Source organism: Microplitis mediator, chromosome 5 (genome assembly GCF_029852145.1).
Source record: "Microplitis mediator isolate UGA2020A chromosome 5, iyMicMedi2.1, whole genome shotgun sequence".
Lineage (NCBI taxonomy): Eukaryota > Metazoa > Arthropoda > Insecta > Hymenoptera > Braconidae > Microplitis > Microplitis mediator.
In genome coordinates, this window is record NC_079973.1 from 16706651 (window position 1) to 16727748 (window position 21098).

Sequence of the window (21098 nt, forward strand, 5' to 3'; positions counted from 1 at the left end):
ATTCGGAAAATAAAAATTTACTTGCCCCAAATAAACAATTATCTTCAAATTTTTATCTTGAATCAAAATTTTTTTCTCACGTCAACATATTTTAACGCTTAAATCAAAAAATTTTCACTTGTTTCAAGAGTTCATATTTCGTAAAGTAAGAGATATTTTTTTTTTGAGCAATATTGCATTTTTTTGGTTAAAGAAAATAAAATTTCTCAAAACAAGTACTATTCTTTTCACGCCAGTATTTTTGTATTCTCCGATCAAGATAACAAAAGTTGCTTAAGCCAAGAGAAAAAATTTCTTGGGAGAAAAGATCGATATGGAGAAGGGGAAAGTCACCGGTGCTAGGCGCAAGCAGCGGGAGTAGTTCGGTGCTCGCCACGAGATCGCGCATACCATTTGTACCGTCCCTGGTAAGAAACTTATTTCAGAAGATTTATATTCCAAAGTTGGAAGTAATTCTGATACGAGTACTCCTCTGTCATTTGACAAATTGATAAGAACATTTTTGAAATGTACTATAGTATATTCTATTATACATCATGATTTTAATATTTACCCGAGTCGAAATTTAAATCGTAGATTGAACGTAGTAGCCCGCATGGAAAAGCTATATATTGTTAAAAGTATATAAAAAAATATGTGGTGAATATGTGATAAATATATAGCGGCAAAAATATCTATATTGAAAAATATATGTTTTTTACATATATTGGATTATATATTTATCATAATATATTTACTTGTATATAATGTTTTGTATTTTTCTATATATATTATCTCATATAATGCTCAATATATTCTTATCATATATGGATAGTATATATATAATTTATAAGTATAATATAATAAACTTGATATATATATCCATATATTTTGACTCATATAATTAGTGGTATATGGTCTCTACACAGAGAGAAAAATATCGCCAGATTAAGTATACGCATCGCTATTCTGGCTATACGCTGTATAGTCATCTTACTTAACGATACGCCGTATAGCCAATTTAGCTATACAGAGTATCCTCACAGCGGATAGTCAAAATGACGATCCGTATCCTTATTTTAGGCATTTTATGAATCGCTGACATGACTATCGCGCAAACTCTGTATTTAGGCATCCCGCAACCGTGAACGATGATACGTATAGCCAATTTAGCTACACGGATCCTCACGCTGGCGATACATATACCTATATCAACGAAACTACATATCGTTACAAAGGCTATTCGCCGTATTGTTAAATTAAATAAACGAATACTTAACCTAACCCAAATACGTATCTTTATTTTATCGATACTATAGATTATTAAATTAATATGAGAGTATTCCTAAATTAGGTATACGAATCGTTATTCTGAAGATACGTCATTTGAGGATACATTGGATAGTCATTCTGGCGATATTTTTCTCTCCGTGTATATAATTGATTATATATGAAAAAATTTATATGATTAAATATATGGTTCGCGGTATATCGGAATTATATTTTTCCAGTATATTAAAACTTATATTTTTCGCAATATATTGAAAATTTTATTTTTTCAATAGGGGAGGGTGGAGCAGAGCGGCCCCCATGGGGCAGAGCGGCCCCCCTGAAATTTTGACCAAAAAAAAATTTTTTTTTTTTTCGACTAATTACTATAAATCCGATATGTTTGCGCATTTTTACCCCTACGCATGACATTTGGGGCAAAATGGACAAGCCCAAAATTTTGAAAAAGTGATTTTTTCATATTTTTATGGTCAAATGAAAAAAAAATTAGTATAATTCCACATTTCTAGCCCTACGCATAACACCTGGGGCAAAATGGACCAGCCGAAACTTCCGAAAAAATTATTTTTTCATATTTTTCGGCCGTTTCTCTATTTAAGAGGCAAATTTGGTCACTAAAAATTTATAAAAATTAAATTTTTTTTTTTAGTTGATAAATTTTTGAAATAAAGTAAAATTATAGAATTGATTTTTTTTTTATTAAATAACAATTAGTAATTAAGGTAATCGAGAGTGAACGATTTTTTACGCTTTAAAAAATTTTTTCGAGTATATCCAGTGAACACATGACCTTATTTTGACGTCATACGTAGGTCATAGAAATGTCACGGCATCTGATGTAAATTTGATGTCAATCTGACGTTCTGCATGACTTTAATATGATGTAAAGCTTGTGACATCATATTGATGTACACATGACTCTTGTATGACGTCAGAGTTATGACTTATGTATTACGTACGTTTGACATAAAATCTACATCACATTATTACGTAGTAATAAAGTCATTATCGTATACCATAATGATGTAATTTTAAAATCATACATTTATGTCAGTAGCAAAGTCACGGTTATACGTAATATGGATGTCACTCTTAAATCATATCTTTACATCAGTGACAAGTCATTATTTTACGCAATGCTGATGTAATTTCCGAGTCATAGTTTTTTATCATCTATTTATTAAAATAAAACAATCATAGAATGAATTTTCAAAAATTTGTAAATGTGTAAAAATAACAACTAAACGTCATCGATTTTTGGGTCCAAAGTAATCGATAAACTCGATAATAGATTATTCAGACGTTTTAGATTGAAACATTAGCATCATAAAAAAATTAATTTTATTTTTTTAAATGATGTATCGAAATCATCATTTAGGATGACAAAGAAAATGTAACGACAGTTTGAACTCTTTTGATATTAAGATTATAAAGTTTAGTATCGCAATTTTTCAATCGATTAAATTTCATTCGGTTTTGTGCAATTGTTTAATATTTCGCAAAATTTTATATAAGATTTTTTAAATTTCACATCACAACAAAAAATTAAAAAATTTGATGAAACTTAATGAAATTTTAAACAATTATCATCGAGGCCGAAAAATATTGTTTCTATAAATTCTCATATAAGTTCATAAAGTTTTTTTCAATTTTGTAAAAATCCTTCACGAAAACTTATGAACATTGTCTTTTCCGGCATTTCACTCTAAATACATCAATTAAGCACGAGATTTGAACTCCCGTGATGTGGACCAGTGAGCAACGTTCAAGACTACCAGCCAAGAGGAACCGTGTTCGAACCCAGCAGACGCCCAGGATTTTTATATTATTTAACGTTATCTTATCTTGTTTCCGAATTCACAATACATTCGCGCGGTAATAATCAGACCAAAAATTCGGTATTTCATTTTTTTTTTTTTTTCAAAAATATTTTTTCTGAATTGATAATTTTGACATCACCCATATGTCATATTGACGTCATAGAATGTCACACAGACATCACATTGACGTCATGTATACGTCATTAGTTTTACATCATAATCTTACGTAAAAAAGTGTGAAATAATGAGTCACACCTGACTCATTCGTGACTTATATCTTACGTAAATGATGACTTACCGTAAAGTCACTCTGACGTCAAATTTACGTAAATGTGTTTACTGGGTACCCGCATGAAAATAACATATATTTTGATTATATATAAAAAAATATACCGTAAATATATAATTTTATAAAACGGCAAAAATGTATGTATAATAAAATATAATATTTATATAAATTCAAAGTTATACTTTGATTTATAATTTAAATTATAAAAAAATATATACATATTTTCATGATATGTAATATAATTATAAAATATAATTTTTAACTTATAAAATTCATTATAAATTTACATATATTGGAATGATATATAATAGAATATATTTTTTTATAAATTAAATATTATATTGTTAAATATATTTTTTTATATAATTGACGTTGGAGAATCTCAAGATATTGAATTGTATATTGTATTATACAATACACTATATATCTAAAAATATAAAATAAAATATGAAAAATAAAGACTTTCAGTTTGACGATGATTGTGAGTATCAATGAGAATATATTTTATTCGAGTAAATTAAGTATGTAGATCGAACTTGGAAGGATGTTTGTAGAGAGAGTCGTTATGACTATAAATTTTAATTTATATGATTAATTTTTAATATAAAAAAATAATTTCTCAAAATAAAATAAGTTTTAGAAGATACCGAAAGAGCATTCATGGAACTGAAAATTTTTCGAAGCACAAAAGTGTCATGTATATCTTTTAATATATACAAGCTTATATACGAGCATTATATATTATATTATACTGTTAATATTATAATTTGAATTATAAAATCATAATATATATAAACCTATAAATTGATACTATATAATGACATATATTTTTTTTATATAATCTAATATTATATGGAGTTTTTATAATGATAATATATGCCAAAATATAAAATTATATATTATATTGATATACTTTTAAAATATAAAATTTTATATTGAAAACGGCAAAAAAGTAGTTATTTTTAAATATATAATTATTTATATTCTAAATTATACTATAATATAATAAATATTATATTATCTGATATAATTTCAGAGTATAAGTTTTTTTCATGCGGGTAATATAAAACCAAAAATATTTGTCAAGAGAACGAAATACATTCTTAATGATGAAAACAATTTAAAAAAAAAAAAAAAACGAAAAAAAAAATTTTTTTTATCACTTTTTGAAGGGGGGCCGCTCTGCCCCACAAAAAAAAAAAATTTTTTAGAATTTTGGCAAAATGTCCATAAATTTGTTCGAAATAGGACAAAAGTAAAGTGATCTTATGGTTGAAAGCCACAAAAAATAATGATTGGCTTAGGGGGGCCGCTCGGCCCCACCCTCCCCTATACTTTTTCAATTTCTACACAATTCCACAAAAAAAAGTCAAATTTATTCTTTTTTCTCCTTCTTTTCATTGACCTTATAGTCTAGTCGATAAGTTGAAAAATGGTCGAAAATAGAGATACTGCTCTTAAAATAAGGTGCGATAGCTCATTGGATCCGGAATGACGTCTAGAAAAATGTGCCAAAAAATTGTATTAGCACGTAAAAAATTGCAAAAGTTATAAACAAATTAAGATGAAAAAAAACAGGCTTTTCGTTTTTTGCCAATCCCTGATTAAAAAGAATGATTGAAAATGATTTCACACGTTAAATGTCCATAAGAGACAGGATTAGAAATGATTTGAAGGATTAAAAAGTATTTAAAATGATTAAAAAACAAATCATTTTAAATACTTTTTAATCATTTTTTTTAATCAGGGATATTTCATAAACTATTGATATTTAAGAAATCTAACAAAAAGATTCTTAAAGAGGAGGAAATTTCCAAAATAAAACTCCTACCTCCCGGGTACTAAAAATTTTTAGTCATTGCTGATCTATTGCCTTGAACGTCTATAATCGTATTTGCATTATTTAAAAAGTTAGAAGTCACGAAAGTTCGAAAAACATGGAAAAAAATATTCTTTTTTATAAACAAATGCGCATAACAATAGATCAGCAATGACTAAAAATTTTTATAATAGCTCATTTGAAAGATCGTTTAATCCTTTATAAAATCGGCCGGACTGTTTATTTTCGTATCTCTAATAGTTTGAAAGTTATATTAGTTTTTTAATAGACAAATGAAGCAGCCGCTGCAACTTTTGTAGCATGTATTTTTTAAAAGTACAATAAAAAATTGAAAAAAATTTTTTTCTATACTTTGTTATATGTAGTCGTATTTGTAAATTTTATAAGATTCAGAAAATAAATATAATTGAGTTGAAAATTTGTTTATAACAAATTGGTATGTTAATTAACAATGAAATTGTTGATAAAAAAAAATTTTTTTTTTGTTACTTAATAGAGGACTGTCAATTATGATTTTTAGATAAAAAATAATTTCTTAACTAATTATTTAAACCATCGAAATATAAAAAAACGATTATAAACAATTAAAAATTGTTATTAAGGAAAAATTTTTTTTTTAAAAATCATAATATTTCTAATAGAATGAATTTGTAAAAAAAAATTTTTTTTAAATATTGAAATAATCAATTTGTTTATAAAAAATTTATCAACAAATGACGGAAAAAAATTTTCTTGCAAATCAATTGATATCTTGTACTAATGAAAGAACGATAATATGATGATTAATAAAAAAAAAAATTTTTTTAGCAACATTACTTGGATTTTTCAGTTTTTGTTCAAGTACAAAAATTATTATAAACAAAGTATGAATATTTTTTTAACTTTTATCGCGTGATCTTGTTGAGTATGTATGTAAGAAAGGCTCCACGAAGCGAAAAATTTATACGACAATTATTTCAACATTTTTTCTCATTTACAATGAAAACGTAAGTTCGAGAAAATTTTGTTAGTTAACAATCGTTCAACTTGTTGAAAAATTAACTTTAAGTAAAATTTCCAACGGGAATAAATTATTTTGTGTTCAGAATACACCATAATTTTTTAAAATTAAAAAAAAAATATTTAATACCTTAAATAAATTAATTAATGTGTCGTACTCGCTTTTGACGCTGCGCGTGCAACGTAAGAATGTCGCGCGGAGACCCATTTTCAGCGTTAAATTAAAATTATAAATAATGGAGATAGAAATCCGGGAGGTAGGAGTTTTATTTTGGAAATTTCCTCCTCTTTAAGAATCTTTTTGTTAGATTTCTTAAATATCAATAGTTTATGAAATATTGGCAAAAAACGAAAAGCCTGTTTTTTTTATCTTAATTTGTTTATAACTTTTGCAATTTTTTACGTACTAATACAATTTTTTAGCACATTTTTCTAGACGCCATTCCGGATCCAATGAGCTATCGCACCTTATTTTAAGAGCAGTATCTCTATTTTCGACCATTTTCAACTTATCGACTAGACTATTATATTTACTGGCAATAACCTAAGAAAAGTAAAAAAAGTGCCATATATATTACAATATATTGGAAACCATGTATTACGCAATATATTGGAAAACATATATAAAAAATATAAAAAATACTATATATTAATTAATATACTACTTTCAATATAATATGTCAATATAAAATAGATATATCAAAATATATATGTAAAACATACATAAAAAGTCATATATTAATAAATATATTGATAATATATTCTAGCAATATATTTTTTTTCAATATATTATCATATATTAATACGGCAAAAATATAAATATTATTTTATATATTGTACAATAGATCACATTATAATATTCATATATTCTATCATATATGTTTTCACATATAAAGTTTTTTCATTCGGGAGACGTTGAAAACGTAACCTCAACCTTTGAAGACGTAAATGACCGTGAAAACGTATTAAAGACGTAGTTGACGTACAAAAACGTATTAAAGACGTAGACGACGTACGAAAACGTAAATAAGACTTGCGTAATCGTAAATCGTAGATACAACCTTTCAAAACGTAAAATTAAAAAATTAAACCGTATCAAAAACGTTTTATGTAAAAAAAAACATGTCTAGTAGCCAAGAGATCACAAACTCTACTGACAGCTGCTTTCTCGGGCTCCTTTGGGTCTAACAGACTCCCTAGCAGCTTTGAGACAAAAATAAAAATTCTCAGCATTTTTAAAAAAATATTTTGGAGACTTGCAACAGAAAACTTTTACTTGTCTCAGAGCTGCTAGGAACTCTGTAAGACCCAAAGGAGCCCGAGAAAAAAGCTGTCAGTAGAGTTTTTTCCTACAAGGCCCCAAAATATCATTTTAAAGATGCTGAGAATTTTGATTTTTGTCTCCTGTTTGTGATCTTCTGGCTACTAGACATGTTTTTTTTTTTTACATGAAATGTTTTTGATACGGTTTAATTTTTTTATTTTACGTTTTGAAAGGTTGTATCTACGATTTACGATTACGCAAGTCTTATTTACGTTTTCGTACGTCAACTACGTCTTTAATATGTTTTCACGGCCATGTACGTCTTCAAAGGTTGAATTTACGTTTTCAACGTCTTCTACGTTCAATCTACGATTTAAATTTCGAGTCAGGATAATATTAATGTTTAATTGAATAATTTTTCTCGAAAAAAAAAAACAAAAATTACGTTTCAAATAAAAAAAAAAAAAATAAAAAGAATTCACACGTCAACCTTTCGGAGAGAGAATACATTTTTTACTGAGAAAAATTTAAGTCTTGATTAAAGAAGCGAACTTTTGGAGCAAGAAATTTTTTTTTTCTTGGCCCAAGCAACTATTATTTTCACTTGAGCAATTTATTTTTCGGAGCAAAAGAATTTTTTTTTCTTGGCCCAAGGGTTTTTTTTCAATTTCAAGTAAACTTTTTTTGGTTCGAAACTTTGATGTTATGAAGTGAGAAAATTTTTTTCTCTAGCCAAGAATTCCTTCTCTTAAACCAAGAAATTTTCAATTTTGCTTCAAAAATAAATTTTTTTGGAGCTAGAGAACTTACTGTCTTGATTCAAAAAAATCTGGGCGTCGGTTGGCCCTGCGGACCAGCCCCAAAACTTCCCGCTGTTTTCGAGTTCGAAAATGCTATTACATGCGATCATTTTTTCATGAGCTTTTCAAGCTCTAACAAGTTACGTTTTATGCTAGAGTTTGAAAAGTTAAGAATCGAAAATCATTAATGAAGAAGCGGCTTTTAAATTTTTATTCTCGATTATGTTCTCTGAAATAAATGTATTAAGGCAGAAATCGATGTCAGTGATCAAAATCAAGATTTGAATGAGTTTTGACTAAGGTCAGAGCAATAATATATGGAATATCCGAGAAAAACATTAAAGACTGGGTTTTTTCAATTTTTGCTGACAATATGTTTAAAACTAAAGAACAAATTACATGACATTATCTGATGATCGAAAGAGACTATATTGAAATAGAGTTGGTATGACTTCAGACACATTTTAGCACATTATATTTTGATTTATCCGGAAAAAATAACATAAAATGTTATTTTTTTAACTTTTCAGCGCCGATATCTTTTGAACTAATCAACCGATTTTGACGTTTGAGGTGGCAATCGGCGCGTTTTCTTGAATTTTAGAGCTGATTAAAATTTGAAAACGATCGGTTCAAGCGTTTCGAAGATATTTGGAAAAAACCGTTTTTTACCATTTCTTTCTCCAACGATATCTCTCGAACAAATTAACCGATTGAGATAGTTGTGGTCGCATTCGACGCGGCTTATAAAGTTCTAAAGCTGATTAGATTTTGAAGTCAATCGTTCAACTCGTTTCTGAGAAATCACTAAAAAACTAAAAAAAAAAATTTTTAACTTCCCGCTAAGAAAATTGTAAATTTTCAAAAATTCGGGAAGTTATTAGTTTTGGTCCGATTTACGAAAATCGAATTTTCATCAGATGTCGACGTTTTGAGGTCCTACACGGAAAAAAATGTGTAGTTAAATTTACTACAAATGGAGTTCCATTTACTACACTGACTAGTAATATATAGGATAACTACACGTTTAGTAACAGTTACTACACTGCAAATCCAAGTGTTTTGTTTTAAAACACTTTAAGCGTTTAAATACTTGTAGTCACTTACTAAACACTTTTTAGTGTTTAAAGTGTAGTAAACACTTTAAACGTTTAATTTTAACACACATAAAGTGTTTTAGATAATAAGGCACTTAAAGTGTTTAGGCATTAATACACACTTTAAGTGTTTAGTGTCATTAATTAATAATATAAATATTTTTAAAATAAAAATAATAATTTTTCCATTGAAGTACAATCAATTGAATTTTTATAATAATATTTCTAATATTAAAAATAATAGTTGCCTTTGAATAAAAATCGTTATTGATTGTTGTCATATCCTGGAATAATATTCTTATCATCAGAAGATTCAGATAATTATTGCATCACACATTCAGCATAAAAGAAAAAATGGAATTTAGTATAAATTAAAAATATATTTGTATTTTTGTCCAAAAAAAAAAGCTCTAAAAAATGTTTACACTTGAAAAAAATTAGAAACCATAGAAGTAACTTTAAAATAACTGGTTATTTATTGAGTTATAAAAATCATTCAGAATCTGAAAATATACAGTATAATACAAATAATTAATTACAATAATATAATAAAAGAACTAGAAAAAGATCGTCAACACATTTAATAAAAATTAGTTAAAATTTGAAAAATTAAATAAATAAATATTCATTTTCTTCCATTAAGTGTAACATAAATTTTATAATATTGTTCGAATGTTATTTTTAAATTATGTCCATATTACTGCCATAGCATCTTCCAATTGTGACAGTCCTTACAAATTTCCGCATTTGTTTTATCCATCTTAAGAACTGGAATAGAGATTGAATAGTACCATTAATAGTCATAAAATCTACAATAACAGAATCTTAGGTTGATGAGCAAATTTTATTGTAGAGAAATTAATATTAAAAATTAATAATTTAATTAAATATTTAATTTTCATTATTATTTAATATTTAATTATTTATAAAAAATATTAAATTTGGAGAATAGTCAATATATATTATATATGTACTTTATACAAAATATTATTAGATTATTAATTTTAAATATTTATTATTTTAATTTAATATTCGATTGTAATTTTTATCACAAATTTTGTGTTAAATTCATTGATTTATTTTTAAAATATTTATTTATTTTTCCTTAATTGTACAACGTTACGTTTTTTACAGGTTATATCTTACGTATATTTGAATATATTTTTATAATTTTTATATTTATTTTTCAAATATTAAATAATCAATAATAAATATTTTAAATTAATAATTTAATAATATTTAGTAGAAATTAGATTAAATAATACTATAATAATTTATATCAATAAACAATACATACGGATAGTTAACCTTAATTATGTTGGAACACTTGAAAAAGTATATAAGCACAATTTTCTTCACTAATATTTACAAATAAGTAGTAAATAATATTTATCAAAATGTTCAATTTAAATCACTATAGTGATTCAGTATACTGAATATAATTATTAAGCACATATACAATTCGCACTTTTAAAACACGTGTTGTGTATGTAGCATCTTCAACATTTAGTTTTTGTGTAAACCCTGTGCGCGCGCATCGTAAAGATGCGGATCATACATTAACATATATGATAGTACATTTAGTAATGTATGGCCTAAGATTAAAATGAAAATAACTAGAAAACAATGCAGAATTCGAATGAACTTTATTTAAACTAATTTGTAGGAAATAAAATTGTCTATAAAAAAGATCCTATAACATTTTTTGATAAGTCTGATAGTTTTGCTGGAAAAGTAAAAAGATCTGAAAATTTATTATAGATTTGACTTCCAGCTCCGATAATTTTCGAATGGATGGATTTATCAAAAAATGATAAGAGACCTTTTTTGTAGAGCGTTCAATTCTCTACAATAATATGCTATGGACTTATTCATATGACGTGCGAATGCCGAGCTAGAAAAATAAAAAAAAATAAAATTTTTTTCCCATGTTAACTTTGAAGATATAAAAAATGTATTAGTTCAAGAATATCTCTATCGTCGTTTAAAATTAAAAATTTAACATTTATTTTAATAATAAATTAAGATCGTTTAGAATTCATTGGATGATATGAACCGAGTTCAATCATTTGTAAAATTTTATTTTTAATACAAAAAAATACGTTTTGATACATCTATATCGTAATGCATAAATATATTTGAAAATTATTACACTTTTATATTTTGAAATTGTTATTTGTATCATTTGTCGATTGACAAAATTGGTAGAATTTTTTTAAACTGTTTAAGAAATTTAAGCGTTTTATAATATACATGTTTTTTAGATTAAACGTTTTTTCTGAAAAAGTGTTTAATTCCGGTATATCTGTTTTAATTTAAAACACTCGATGTTTTTTTAAACGTTTAATGTAACAGTAAGCGCTTTATAATAAAACACATAGAAGTGTTTTTTTCTTTAAACGGATAAAACGTTTTCGGATTAAACACCTAAGTGTGTTACGCGAACCTTTAAAACACTTGTAATGACTTATGCGATTGTTTAAACGTTTATACCGTTTTACTTCTAAGCGCTTAAGTTGCAGAAAACACTAACGTGTTTTATTTTAACACACTAAGTTAAACACTTGGATTTGCAGTGTATCCCTGTGGAAAAGCTCTCATAAATTCTGATAAGATATTGAATATTTTTTATGAGAATCTATGAGCTTCAAAAATATCTATGAGATTTAAAAAAATTCTCATATGAATTTTTATGAGAATCTATGAGTCAAAGCTTTTGATGTTTTCCTATCATGATTTCCGTACTAGATTTTTAAAAGAATGAGTAAGATTTTTTAATTTATGAGATTTTGTGACTCGAATTCCGCCAACGATTATGAGATTCAATAAGTACTTTCACTTCTATAAGATTGTTACAGTTTATTCTGATGTATTTTCAATAAGAATTGATCAGGCGAATTCCGATGTTATAATACTTACAAAATCTCAATAAGATTATTTTTTTATACGAAATTTTCAGAATTTATAAGTTTTAGTAAGAGTTATCCTAGGAGATAATATCTTATTGAATATCATAAAATATTTGTCATATTTTATGAGAAAATATTTAACATGTATTTCTTCGAAATTTTATGAGACTGAATCAGGAAACACATGGACAAATGCAGACCTTTTTCTCATAAAAATTTTATGAGAATTAGTAAGAAAATCTGAAATTGAATTAACTTGTAAAAACTTGAAAGATTTAATTTTAATTTAAAAGCTATGTGATTTATGAGTTTTTGTAAGTTTTATTTAGAAGGCTATTACTTATAAAATACTATGGAGTACTTATGAGATTTTATAAATAATTTCCATTCACATAAAATATTAATTTTATCAGATTCATTTAAAAATAAGTGCTGAACTTCATTTTTTTTTTTACAAGAATTTACACCAGAAATACTAATATTATCACTTTTTCTTGTGCTTTGAATATTTTAACTGTTCGGAGATGAGTGAAAATATAAGTTTTTATGTGATTTTTTACAAACCCAGCAATGTATCTTGCCCCATTTTTTTTTTTGGTGCAAGATACATTATTTTTTTGTAGCAATATTGCATTTTTTTGGTTAAACAGAATAAAATTTCTCGAAACAAGTACTATTCTTTTTACGCAAGTATTTTTGTATTCTCCGACCAAAATAACAAAAGTTGCTTAAGCCAAGAGAAAAAATTTTTTGGGAGAAAAGATCGATATGGAGAAGGGGAAAGTCACCGGTGCTAGGCAGCAGCAGCGGGAGTAGTTCGGTGCTCGCCACGAGATCGCGCCTACGATTTGTAGTGTCCCTGGTAAGACATTTATTTCAGAAGTGTTATATTCCAAATTTCAATACGATTTTATTCGAGTACTCCTCTGTCATTTGACAAACCAACAAGTACCTGTTTGGGTTGTACTATAGTATCTCCCATAATACATCATGACTTTAATATTTAATATTAATGTTTACTTGAGTAATTTTTTATGAATAAATAAACTGACTCAATTTCGTTGATTTTTCGTGAATAGATTGCTACGGATTTTCGGCATAAATACTCATACAAATATTCTTGAGTATACATAATAAAAACTTTTTGAATTCATGCTAAAAAATTCAATAATTAAGCATATAAACCTTAATCAATCTCATACATTTTTTCGTTACTATATGGAAAATTACTGTAATCACATTGATTAATCAGTATCAAATCTTGTATGATTACTTCAGAAATCGTCTCATACAATCTTATTCATTTCCAAAATCTACTCAATTGTAAACTTTACATTTTTCTAAAACTTATAAATACTTATAATAACAATATTACAGCTTCTGTTTCTTATAGATTCTGATGATTTATATGAGAATTTTAAGAAAAATTTTTTTTTGATGCACCATCTATGAGAAAATAATTGTATAAGAATTTTTGAGATTTTTCGTGGACAAATACTGATCGTTTTCTCATAGCCAATTTTTTTTATGAGATTTTATAAGACCTTTTCCACAGGGATAGTACACTGTGGTACACAACCTGTAGTACCATTTACTACAGTAAGTAGTAATAAGAACTAGCATTAAATAACCACTGTGGTTCATTTTACTCCACAACATAGTAGAATATATTTTATTCGTAATGTATTAATTAAATATCTGTTAGTTAACGATCATCACAGTGAAAAAAAAATTTATTTGAGTCAACTAAGATTTATTTGAGCCAAATATATCGTATATTTGGATATGACCAAATAAATATTTAATTATGAGAAAGATATAATATATTTGAGTAGTTTAATTGCGTGAAATAAGTGGTTTATTTGTGGTAAAGAAATGATCCAATTGCTACAAATAAATAAGGGCTTCAAATATATGTATAGTATCGCCAAATTTTAGGTTATTTGTCACAAATTTAATTTCTTTACCACAAATATATTAATTACTTACCACAAATAAATTAGATATTTCCGTCAAATTATAAAATTATTTGAATCAACTGTCATATTTTGTTCTACCAAATATATTTATTTGTCATTAAGAAATATTTTTTAAAAAGCCACAAATAAATTGATTTATTTGGGACAAATATTTCTTTTTTTCAGTGTAGTTTTTATGATATTGAAAATGTTATAAAAATATAAAAATTAATCTTAGATTCTTCGGACTTACAGTATATCAAATTAAAATGATATAAAAATGAATTTATTAATGAATAACTTAAAATAATAAGGACTCAAATTTCAAAAGCCTACTTTTTATCAATATCTGATAAGGATAATTTTAAAAATATATTTGTAATCTATAAATTCTCGTATAAGCATAAACTTAGAATAATTAAGTATTAATTTTTATTAATAGAAAATATAAAAAACATCGTTTTAAAAGTTATAATTCTAATAAATAACAAATACTCAATAAGCAATGATTTAAAAAATTGCATTAAAATCACAATTCACTGATAAGAGCATAGAAATAAAATTTAATAGAAGTTGTAGGTGAGGTAAGCAAAAAGAAGAATGACAGGTAAAACAAAAAAAATTTTTTTGTATTATATTTTTTATATATATATTTATTTTAAATTATACACTGAAAAAAAAAATATTTGTACCAAATAAATCAATTTATTTGTGGCTTTTTAAAAAATATTTCTTAATGACAAATAAATATATTTGGTACAACAAAATATGACAGTTGATTCAAATAATTTTATAATTTGACGGAAATATATAATTTATTTGTGGTAAGTAATTAATATATTTGTGGTAAAGAAATTAAATTTGTGACAAATAACCTAAAATTTGGCGATACTATACATATATTTGAAGCCCTTATTTATTTGTAGCAATCGGATCATTTCTTTACCACAAATTAACCACTTATTTCACGCAATTAAACTACTCAAATATATTATATCTTTCTCATAATTAAATATTTATTTGGCCATATCCAAATATACGATATCTTTGGCTCAAATAAATCTTAGTTGGCTCAAATAAATTTTTTTTTCAGTGTATATATTATAATTGCACGCCTCGATTTTTAATTATATATATAAATATTTTTAATTATATATATTATAATTTATAATGTTTTATAATATTATTTATAATATTAAATACACTGACACAAGTTGAGGATACCCACAGAATGGAGTAAAAAAGTTGTAGGTGGCGCTGTTATTTTCTTCTTTTGATCATTTTACCACACATTGGAGTAGATTGTACAAGTAATCTGGTATTGTATACTCCAAAAATAGTAACAGATACCAATTCATATAAAATTGTGTGGTTCCCAAAACCACAAAATAAGTATTTTATACTACATTGAGTAGTTGTGGAAACTACAAAGTTTTACCACATTACAGTAGTAAGCAGAAGTCCTATAGTAGTAAAATATCACGCACACTGTGGCTTATGTTACTACAGTTGTCATTGCGGCGACCACAAAGTGTAGTAAAATTTTTACTAGTTTGGTGTGGTAAATTCTACTCCAGCATTTTTTCCCGTGTAGGAAGCTATTCTGACTAATTTCAAGATGATGTCCGAGTGTATGTATGTATGTATGTATGTATGTATGTATTATGTACGTACGTACGTATGTAAATACCTGTATCTTTTGAACGGATAAACCGATTTTGAACTTTAAGGTGTCATTCGACGCGGCTTGTCAATACCTTGAATCTGAAAGAAAATTGAACTTGATTGGTAGGGCTCGTTCAGAGATATTCCAAAAATAAAGTTTTTTCAAAAATGTTTTTTTTGGATAACTTTTAATGTGCTTAATGGATTGATTCTAAAATGGACTGGGCTCTAGAGCTTTATAAGCCGCGTCGAATGCCACCTCAACCATCAAAATCGCTTCATTCGTGCAAGAGAAACCGTTGTCGAAAGAATTAAAAAAATTTTTTTTTTTTAGTTTTTTGGAAATATCTCAAAATCGACTCGATAAATCAATTTCAAAATTTGATCAGCTTTAGAACTTGATAAAACGCGTCGATTGCCACCTCAACTGTCTCAATCAGTTAATTCGTTTGAGAGATATCGTTGGAGAAAAAATGGTAAAAAACGTTTTTTTTCGAAAACAACAGCATACAAACGTATTTTCGAGCTCGAAGAGCTCACAAGTGTATTCACAATAATGTTTTCGAGGTTCTTGAGCTCGAAAACAGCGGGAAGTTTTTGGGCTGGCCCGCAGGGTCAACTGACAGACCGATTTTTTTTTTTCGTAATTCGCCAATATTTTCGAGTCTACTTGATCAAATGATCTGAAATATTCAGGAAAGTTGACGGCCAACGAGCTCTTTCGATTGCCTCCTTAAACATCCAAATCGGTTCATTAGTTAAAAAGTTACAAAGAGTTTACACTCACACACACACACATACATACATACACTCGGAAATCATTCTGAAAATAGTCAGAATAGCTTTCTAGGATCTCAAAACGTCGGGATCTGATGAAAACTCGATTTTCGAAAATCGGGGTGAAAACAATAACTTCCCGAATTTTTGAAAATTTATAATTTTCTTAGCGGGAAGTTAAAAAAGTTTTTGAATCAAGTGCTTCATTTTTATTGAATCAAGAAAGAAAATTCGGAAGACAATATTTTTCTTGAACCAAGTTAACTGTTTTTTCTGTATAGAAACTGTAATTTTTCAACTGCACGGAAAAAAGTAAACTTTTAAAATTAGTGTTTGAAATTATAACTCGAAACCCGGGTGACAATATGAGGAAATTTAATATTCCAAATAATTAATTTTTTAATAGATGTCGTCAATTTTCTAAATATCAGTTATGATTTTTAAAGTTTAAATAATAATTTTTTTGTGTAGACAATCAATTTTTATACTTATTCTGTAATTATTCACGTTTTAATCATAAATGAAAAAATTACTATTTAGAATGATAATATTGACTGATCACTTTATCATTATATTACTTGTCGTTCTCAATTTATATAGTTAATTTTTTCCGTATGCTCTTTTTTCCGTGAAGTATAATAATTTAATGAGTATTATCTGGAGGAAATTTCAATTTTGTCATGTACTTATTTAAATACTTAGTTATGTTATGCGTAATTTATTTGAAAATTACACAATTTTACACCCACTATTTCAACCACCAATAATTAAATTAATTCATGAAAACGCAGAAAATTCAACACCGAAAGATATTTTAACACCGCGAAATTTTTTTATCACCGTTAAAAAATATTTAAACCGTCGGCGGTGTTATTTTAACACCGCTTTCGGTGTTGAAATTTAACACCGAAAATTTTAAGGTCTATGTCGTCCAGACACTCCGATTTTTAACTTCCTGCTAAGAAAATCGACGATTTTCGAAAAATTGGGAAGTTATTGTTTTCACCCCGATTTTCGAAAGTCGAGTTTTCATCAGATGTCGACGTTTTGAGCTCCTAGAAAGCTATTCTGACTATTTTCAGAATGATGTCCGAGTGTGTGTGTGTGTGTGTGTGTGTGTGTGTGTGTGTGTGTGTGTGTGTGTGTGTGTGTGCAACTTTCCTGCAAATTTCAAATCATTTGATCAAGTAGACTCGAAAATATTAGCGAATTACGAAATTAAAAATTTTTTTTTTTTTAGTTTTTTAGTGATTTTTCAGAAACGACTTAAACGATCGACTTTAAAATCTAATCAGCTCTAGAACTTAATAAGCCGCGTCGAATGCCACCTCAACCATCTCAATCGGTTAATTTGTTCGAGAGATATCGTTGGCGAAAGAAATGATAAAAAACGGTTTTTTTCGATTATCTTTGAAGTGATTCATCCGATCAATTTCAAAATCTAATCAGCTCTAGAACTCAATAAAACGCGCCGATTGCCACCTTAAACGTCAAAATCGGTTGATTTGTTCAAAAGATATCGGCGCTGAAAAGTTAAAAAAATAACATTTTATGTTATTTTTTCCGGATAAATCAAAATATAATGTGCTAAAATGTGTCTGAAGTCATACCAACTCTTTTTCAATATAGTCTCTTTCGATCATCAGATAATGTCATGTAACTTGTTCCTTAGTTTTAAACATATTGTCAGCAAAAAATTGAAAAAACCCAGTCTTTAATGTTTTTCTCGGATATTTCATATATTATTGCTTTGACCTAAGTCATAACTCATTCAAATCTTGATTTTGATCACTGACATTGATTTCTGCCTCAATACATATACTTCAAAGAACATAATCGAAAATAAAAATTTAAAAGCCGCTTCTTCAATAATGATTTTTGATTCTTAACTTTTAAACTCTAGCATAAAACGCTACTTGTTAGATCTTGAAAAGCTCATAAAAAAAAATGATTGCATGTAATAGCATTTTCGAGCTCGGAGAGCTCGAAAATATATTCACAGTGATGTTTTCAAGCTCCTTGAGCCCCGAAAACAGCGGGAAGTTTTGGGGCTGGCCCGCAGGGCCAACCGACGGCCAGATTTTTTTTACAGTGTACTTCGTGTTTATGAACTAAATATTAAGTTACTATAAATTGTCAGACGAAAATTTTAAATATGCAAGATATTCATAGAAAAAATTTATAAAATATAAATTCATGGCAGGCATTTTGTAAATAATTTTAACCGAAAATTTTTTATAATTATTAGGCATCTTGATGCAACAATACAACCATAAAAATCATAATTTACATATAAAGTTTGTGAATCACAAATCGTGAGTTTGCTCGAACAACTTATGAATAATTTTTATTTCTATAAAAATCGAGATAAACAAAAATAATGTTAGAAACTTATTAAGATATAAAGTATATGTACTTATTCGAATGAATAACAAATTTTAGCAGCATCATGATGATCACCGAGTTTTAATAAGTTAAGAACAAAAAATACTACATGTAACATCATTGCTTAACATTTTAAAGAATTATTAAATAGTGAACCTATTGCACGACTCGTCTGTGCTTTTCATGTCTTATAATTAGATATATTTATTAATTATTAGTAAATAAAAAACTATTTAATAGCATAACATAATAATCCCACATGCAAAATTTTTGTACTATCAAACTCCGACGGTGCAATAGCATGAATATGCAATTAATGAAAATGACTATTTTTGCAAAATAATTGTATTATTTTAACTTTTAAGTTAGAAAAACCACAATTATGAAATAATACTTACAGTTGTTAGTTTTATCCACCATAAAATGTTTTTTTTCTTCGAGTAAGTTTTTTTATAAGATCCATTTTGACGCCATTTGTCGCCATACTTGTTTTATAATTTTGTAATTCAACACTCGTATTTATCGTTTCAAAATTTTTTGAAATTTTAATCATTTCATTAAAAATACTAAATAGACAATTTAGTATTTTTAATAATATGTAGTCACAATCTGTAAGACCAATTTTATCAGCTTCTTCAGCTGTTTTTATGGCTCATCAAATTAAAAATGATGCAAACTAAATTATTTTATATTTCTCAATAAATAATATAATAATATAATTTGCTTTTATGAAATCGAGAAAAAAATGCTAAGAAATAAATAAACAAAAAATAAAATTATTTCAACTGTGCGAAGATTGAATAAAGCTTTTCTGTTAATAATAACTTTTATTACTTTACTGTATGACTTTTTAAACAAATTGAATAATTTAAATTGTAAAATTTAGATGGTTGTTAACACTGTTATCCTTTAAACGCTCAAGTAACTCTGACAAATACTTCTCATCGACTCAAAAAAATGCAAAGCGCAAAGAAGAATAAGCTCCACCCACAAGCGCCGATTTCAGAACCGCGACTGCTCGGGCATCCGATAAAACGAATATATATTTCTCGATCAAAGCCACACCCTTTTTGAATAAAGAAAAAAATATTTGCAATATCCTAATCTTAATAAAATAATTTTAACCGATGTTGATTAGCAGCTTGAAGAACATTTAATATAAACTTTTTAAACGCTATGGAATAAGAACTTTATACTTTAAAAAATTTTCCCAACGAATAAAATCGAGATTTGTGTAAAAATGACTTTTTTTTAAGATGCTTTGTTAGATTTTTTAGGGATTCTATGATGGTTAAAAGGGGTGAATAGAAGGGTGAACTATAAAAAAGGGTACACAATGTTCATTTTTAGATTTTTGTCAACCCTTGCACAGATGTTAGCTAAGACCGTTTTATTTATTATGTTTTTTATTTTTTTTCATTTTGTACTTATACCCGATAGAACTGTGCAGTGTTTTTTAGAATTTTTTTTTTTTTACAATCTGAAAGTATTTGAAAAATTAAATTAAGTTAATGTTCTGGAAAAATAGCATGAAATATGACACAAAACTACTAGCAACATACTATTTATTTGTGTATATGAAAAAACTAAGTAATGAAGATCTGATATATATATATATATATATATATATATATATATATATATATATATATATATATATACATATATATTAGACTGGGCCAAAAAAATCGACTATTTTTTTTTTTTCGATACTGTGAAAATGTTATTCCTGATGACAACAAAAAATTATTGTGCAAGTTTGAGCCCTTAATATTGATATTAAGAGGTGTATCGTTACGACTTTTAGTTTTTTGACAGAAATTTCATTTTTTACCCAAAACTTGTAAATCATCTATCTGAAAAATTTGAGCAATGTATATTCCTAAAGGAAATTGAATTCCCTACAAAAAATCTCTCTTAGTAAAGTGACGTAAAACGAGCCGTTTTCTTGTAACCGTGCCTTAAACATTGATTTGTTTTTTAAATTGTTTGTTTCTATTTTGGATTTTTGTAACTACTAGAAATA

At 26.7% G+C, this 21098-nt stretch overlaps 1 long non-coding RNA gene across 3 annotated transcripts in view; it reads right to left on the reverse strand.

The window, feature by feature from the left end:
* Window positions 1-20008, reverse strand: part of LOC130667828 (uncharacterized) — a 350725-nt gene extending 330717 nt beyond the window's left edge. For 2 of the 3 annotated variants that reach the window (XR_008989904.1, XR_008989905.1), the window contains exon 1: window positions 19471-19997. This is a non-coding gene — a long non-coding RNA (uncharacterized LOC130667828). Of the gene's footprint in view, window positions 1-19470 lie in introns of all 3 variants that reach the window. The other variant, XR_008989906.1, reaches the window with a different exon arrangement.
* Between the last annotated feature and the right edge of the window lie 1090 nt (window positions 20009-21098).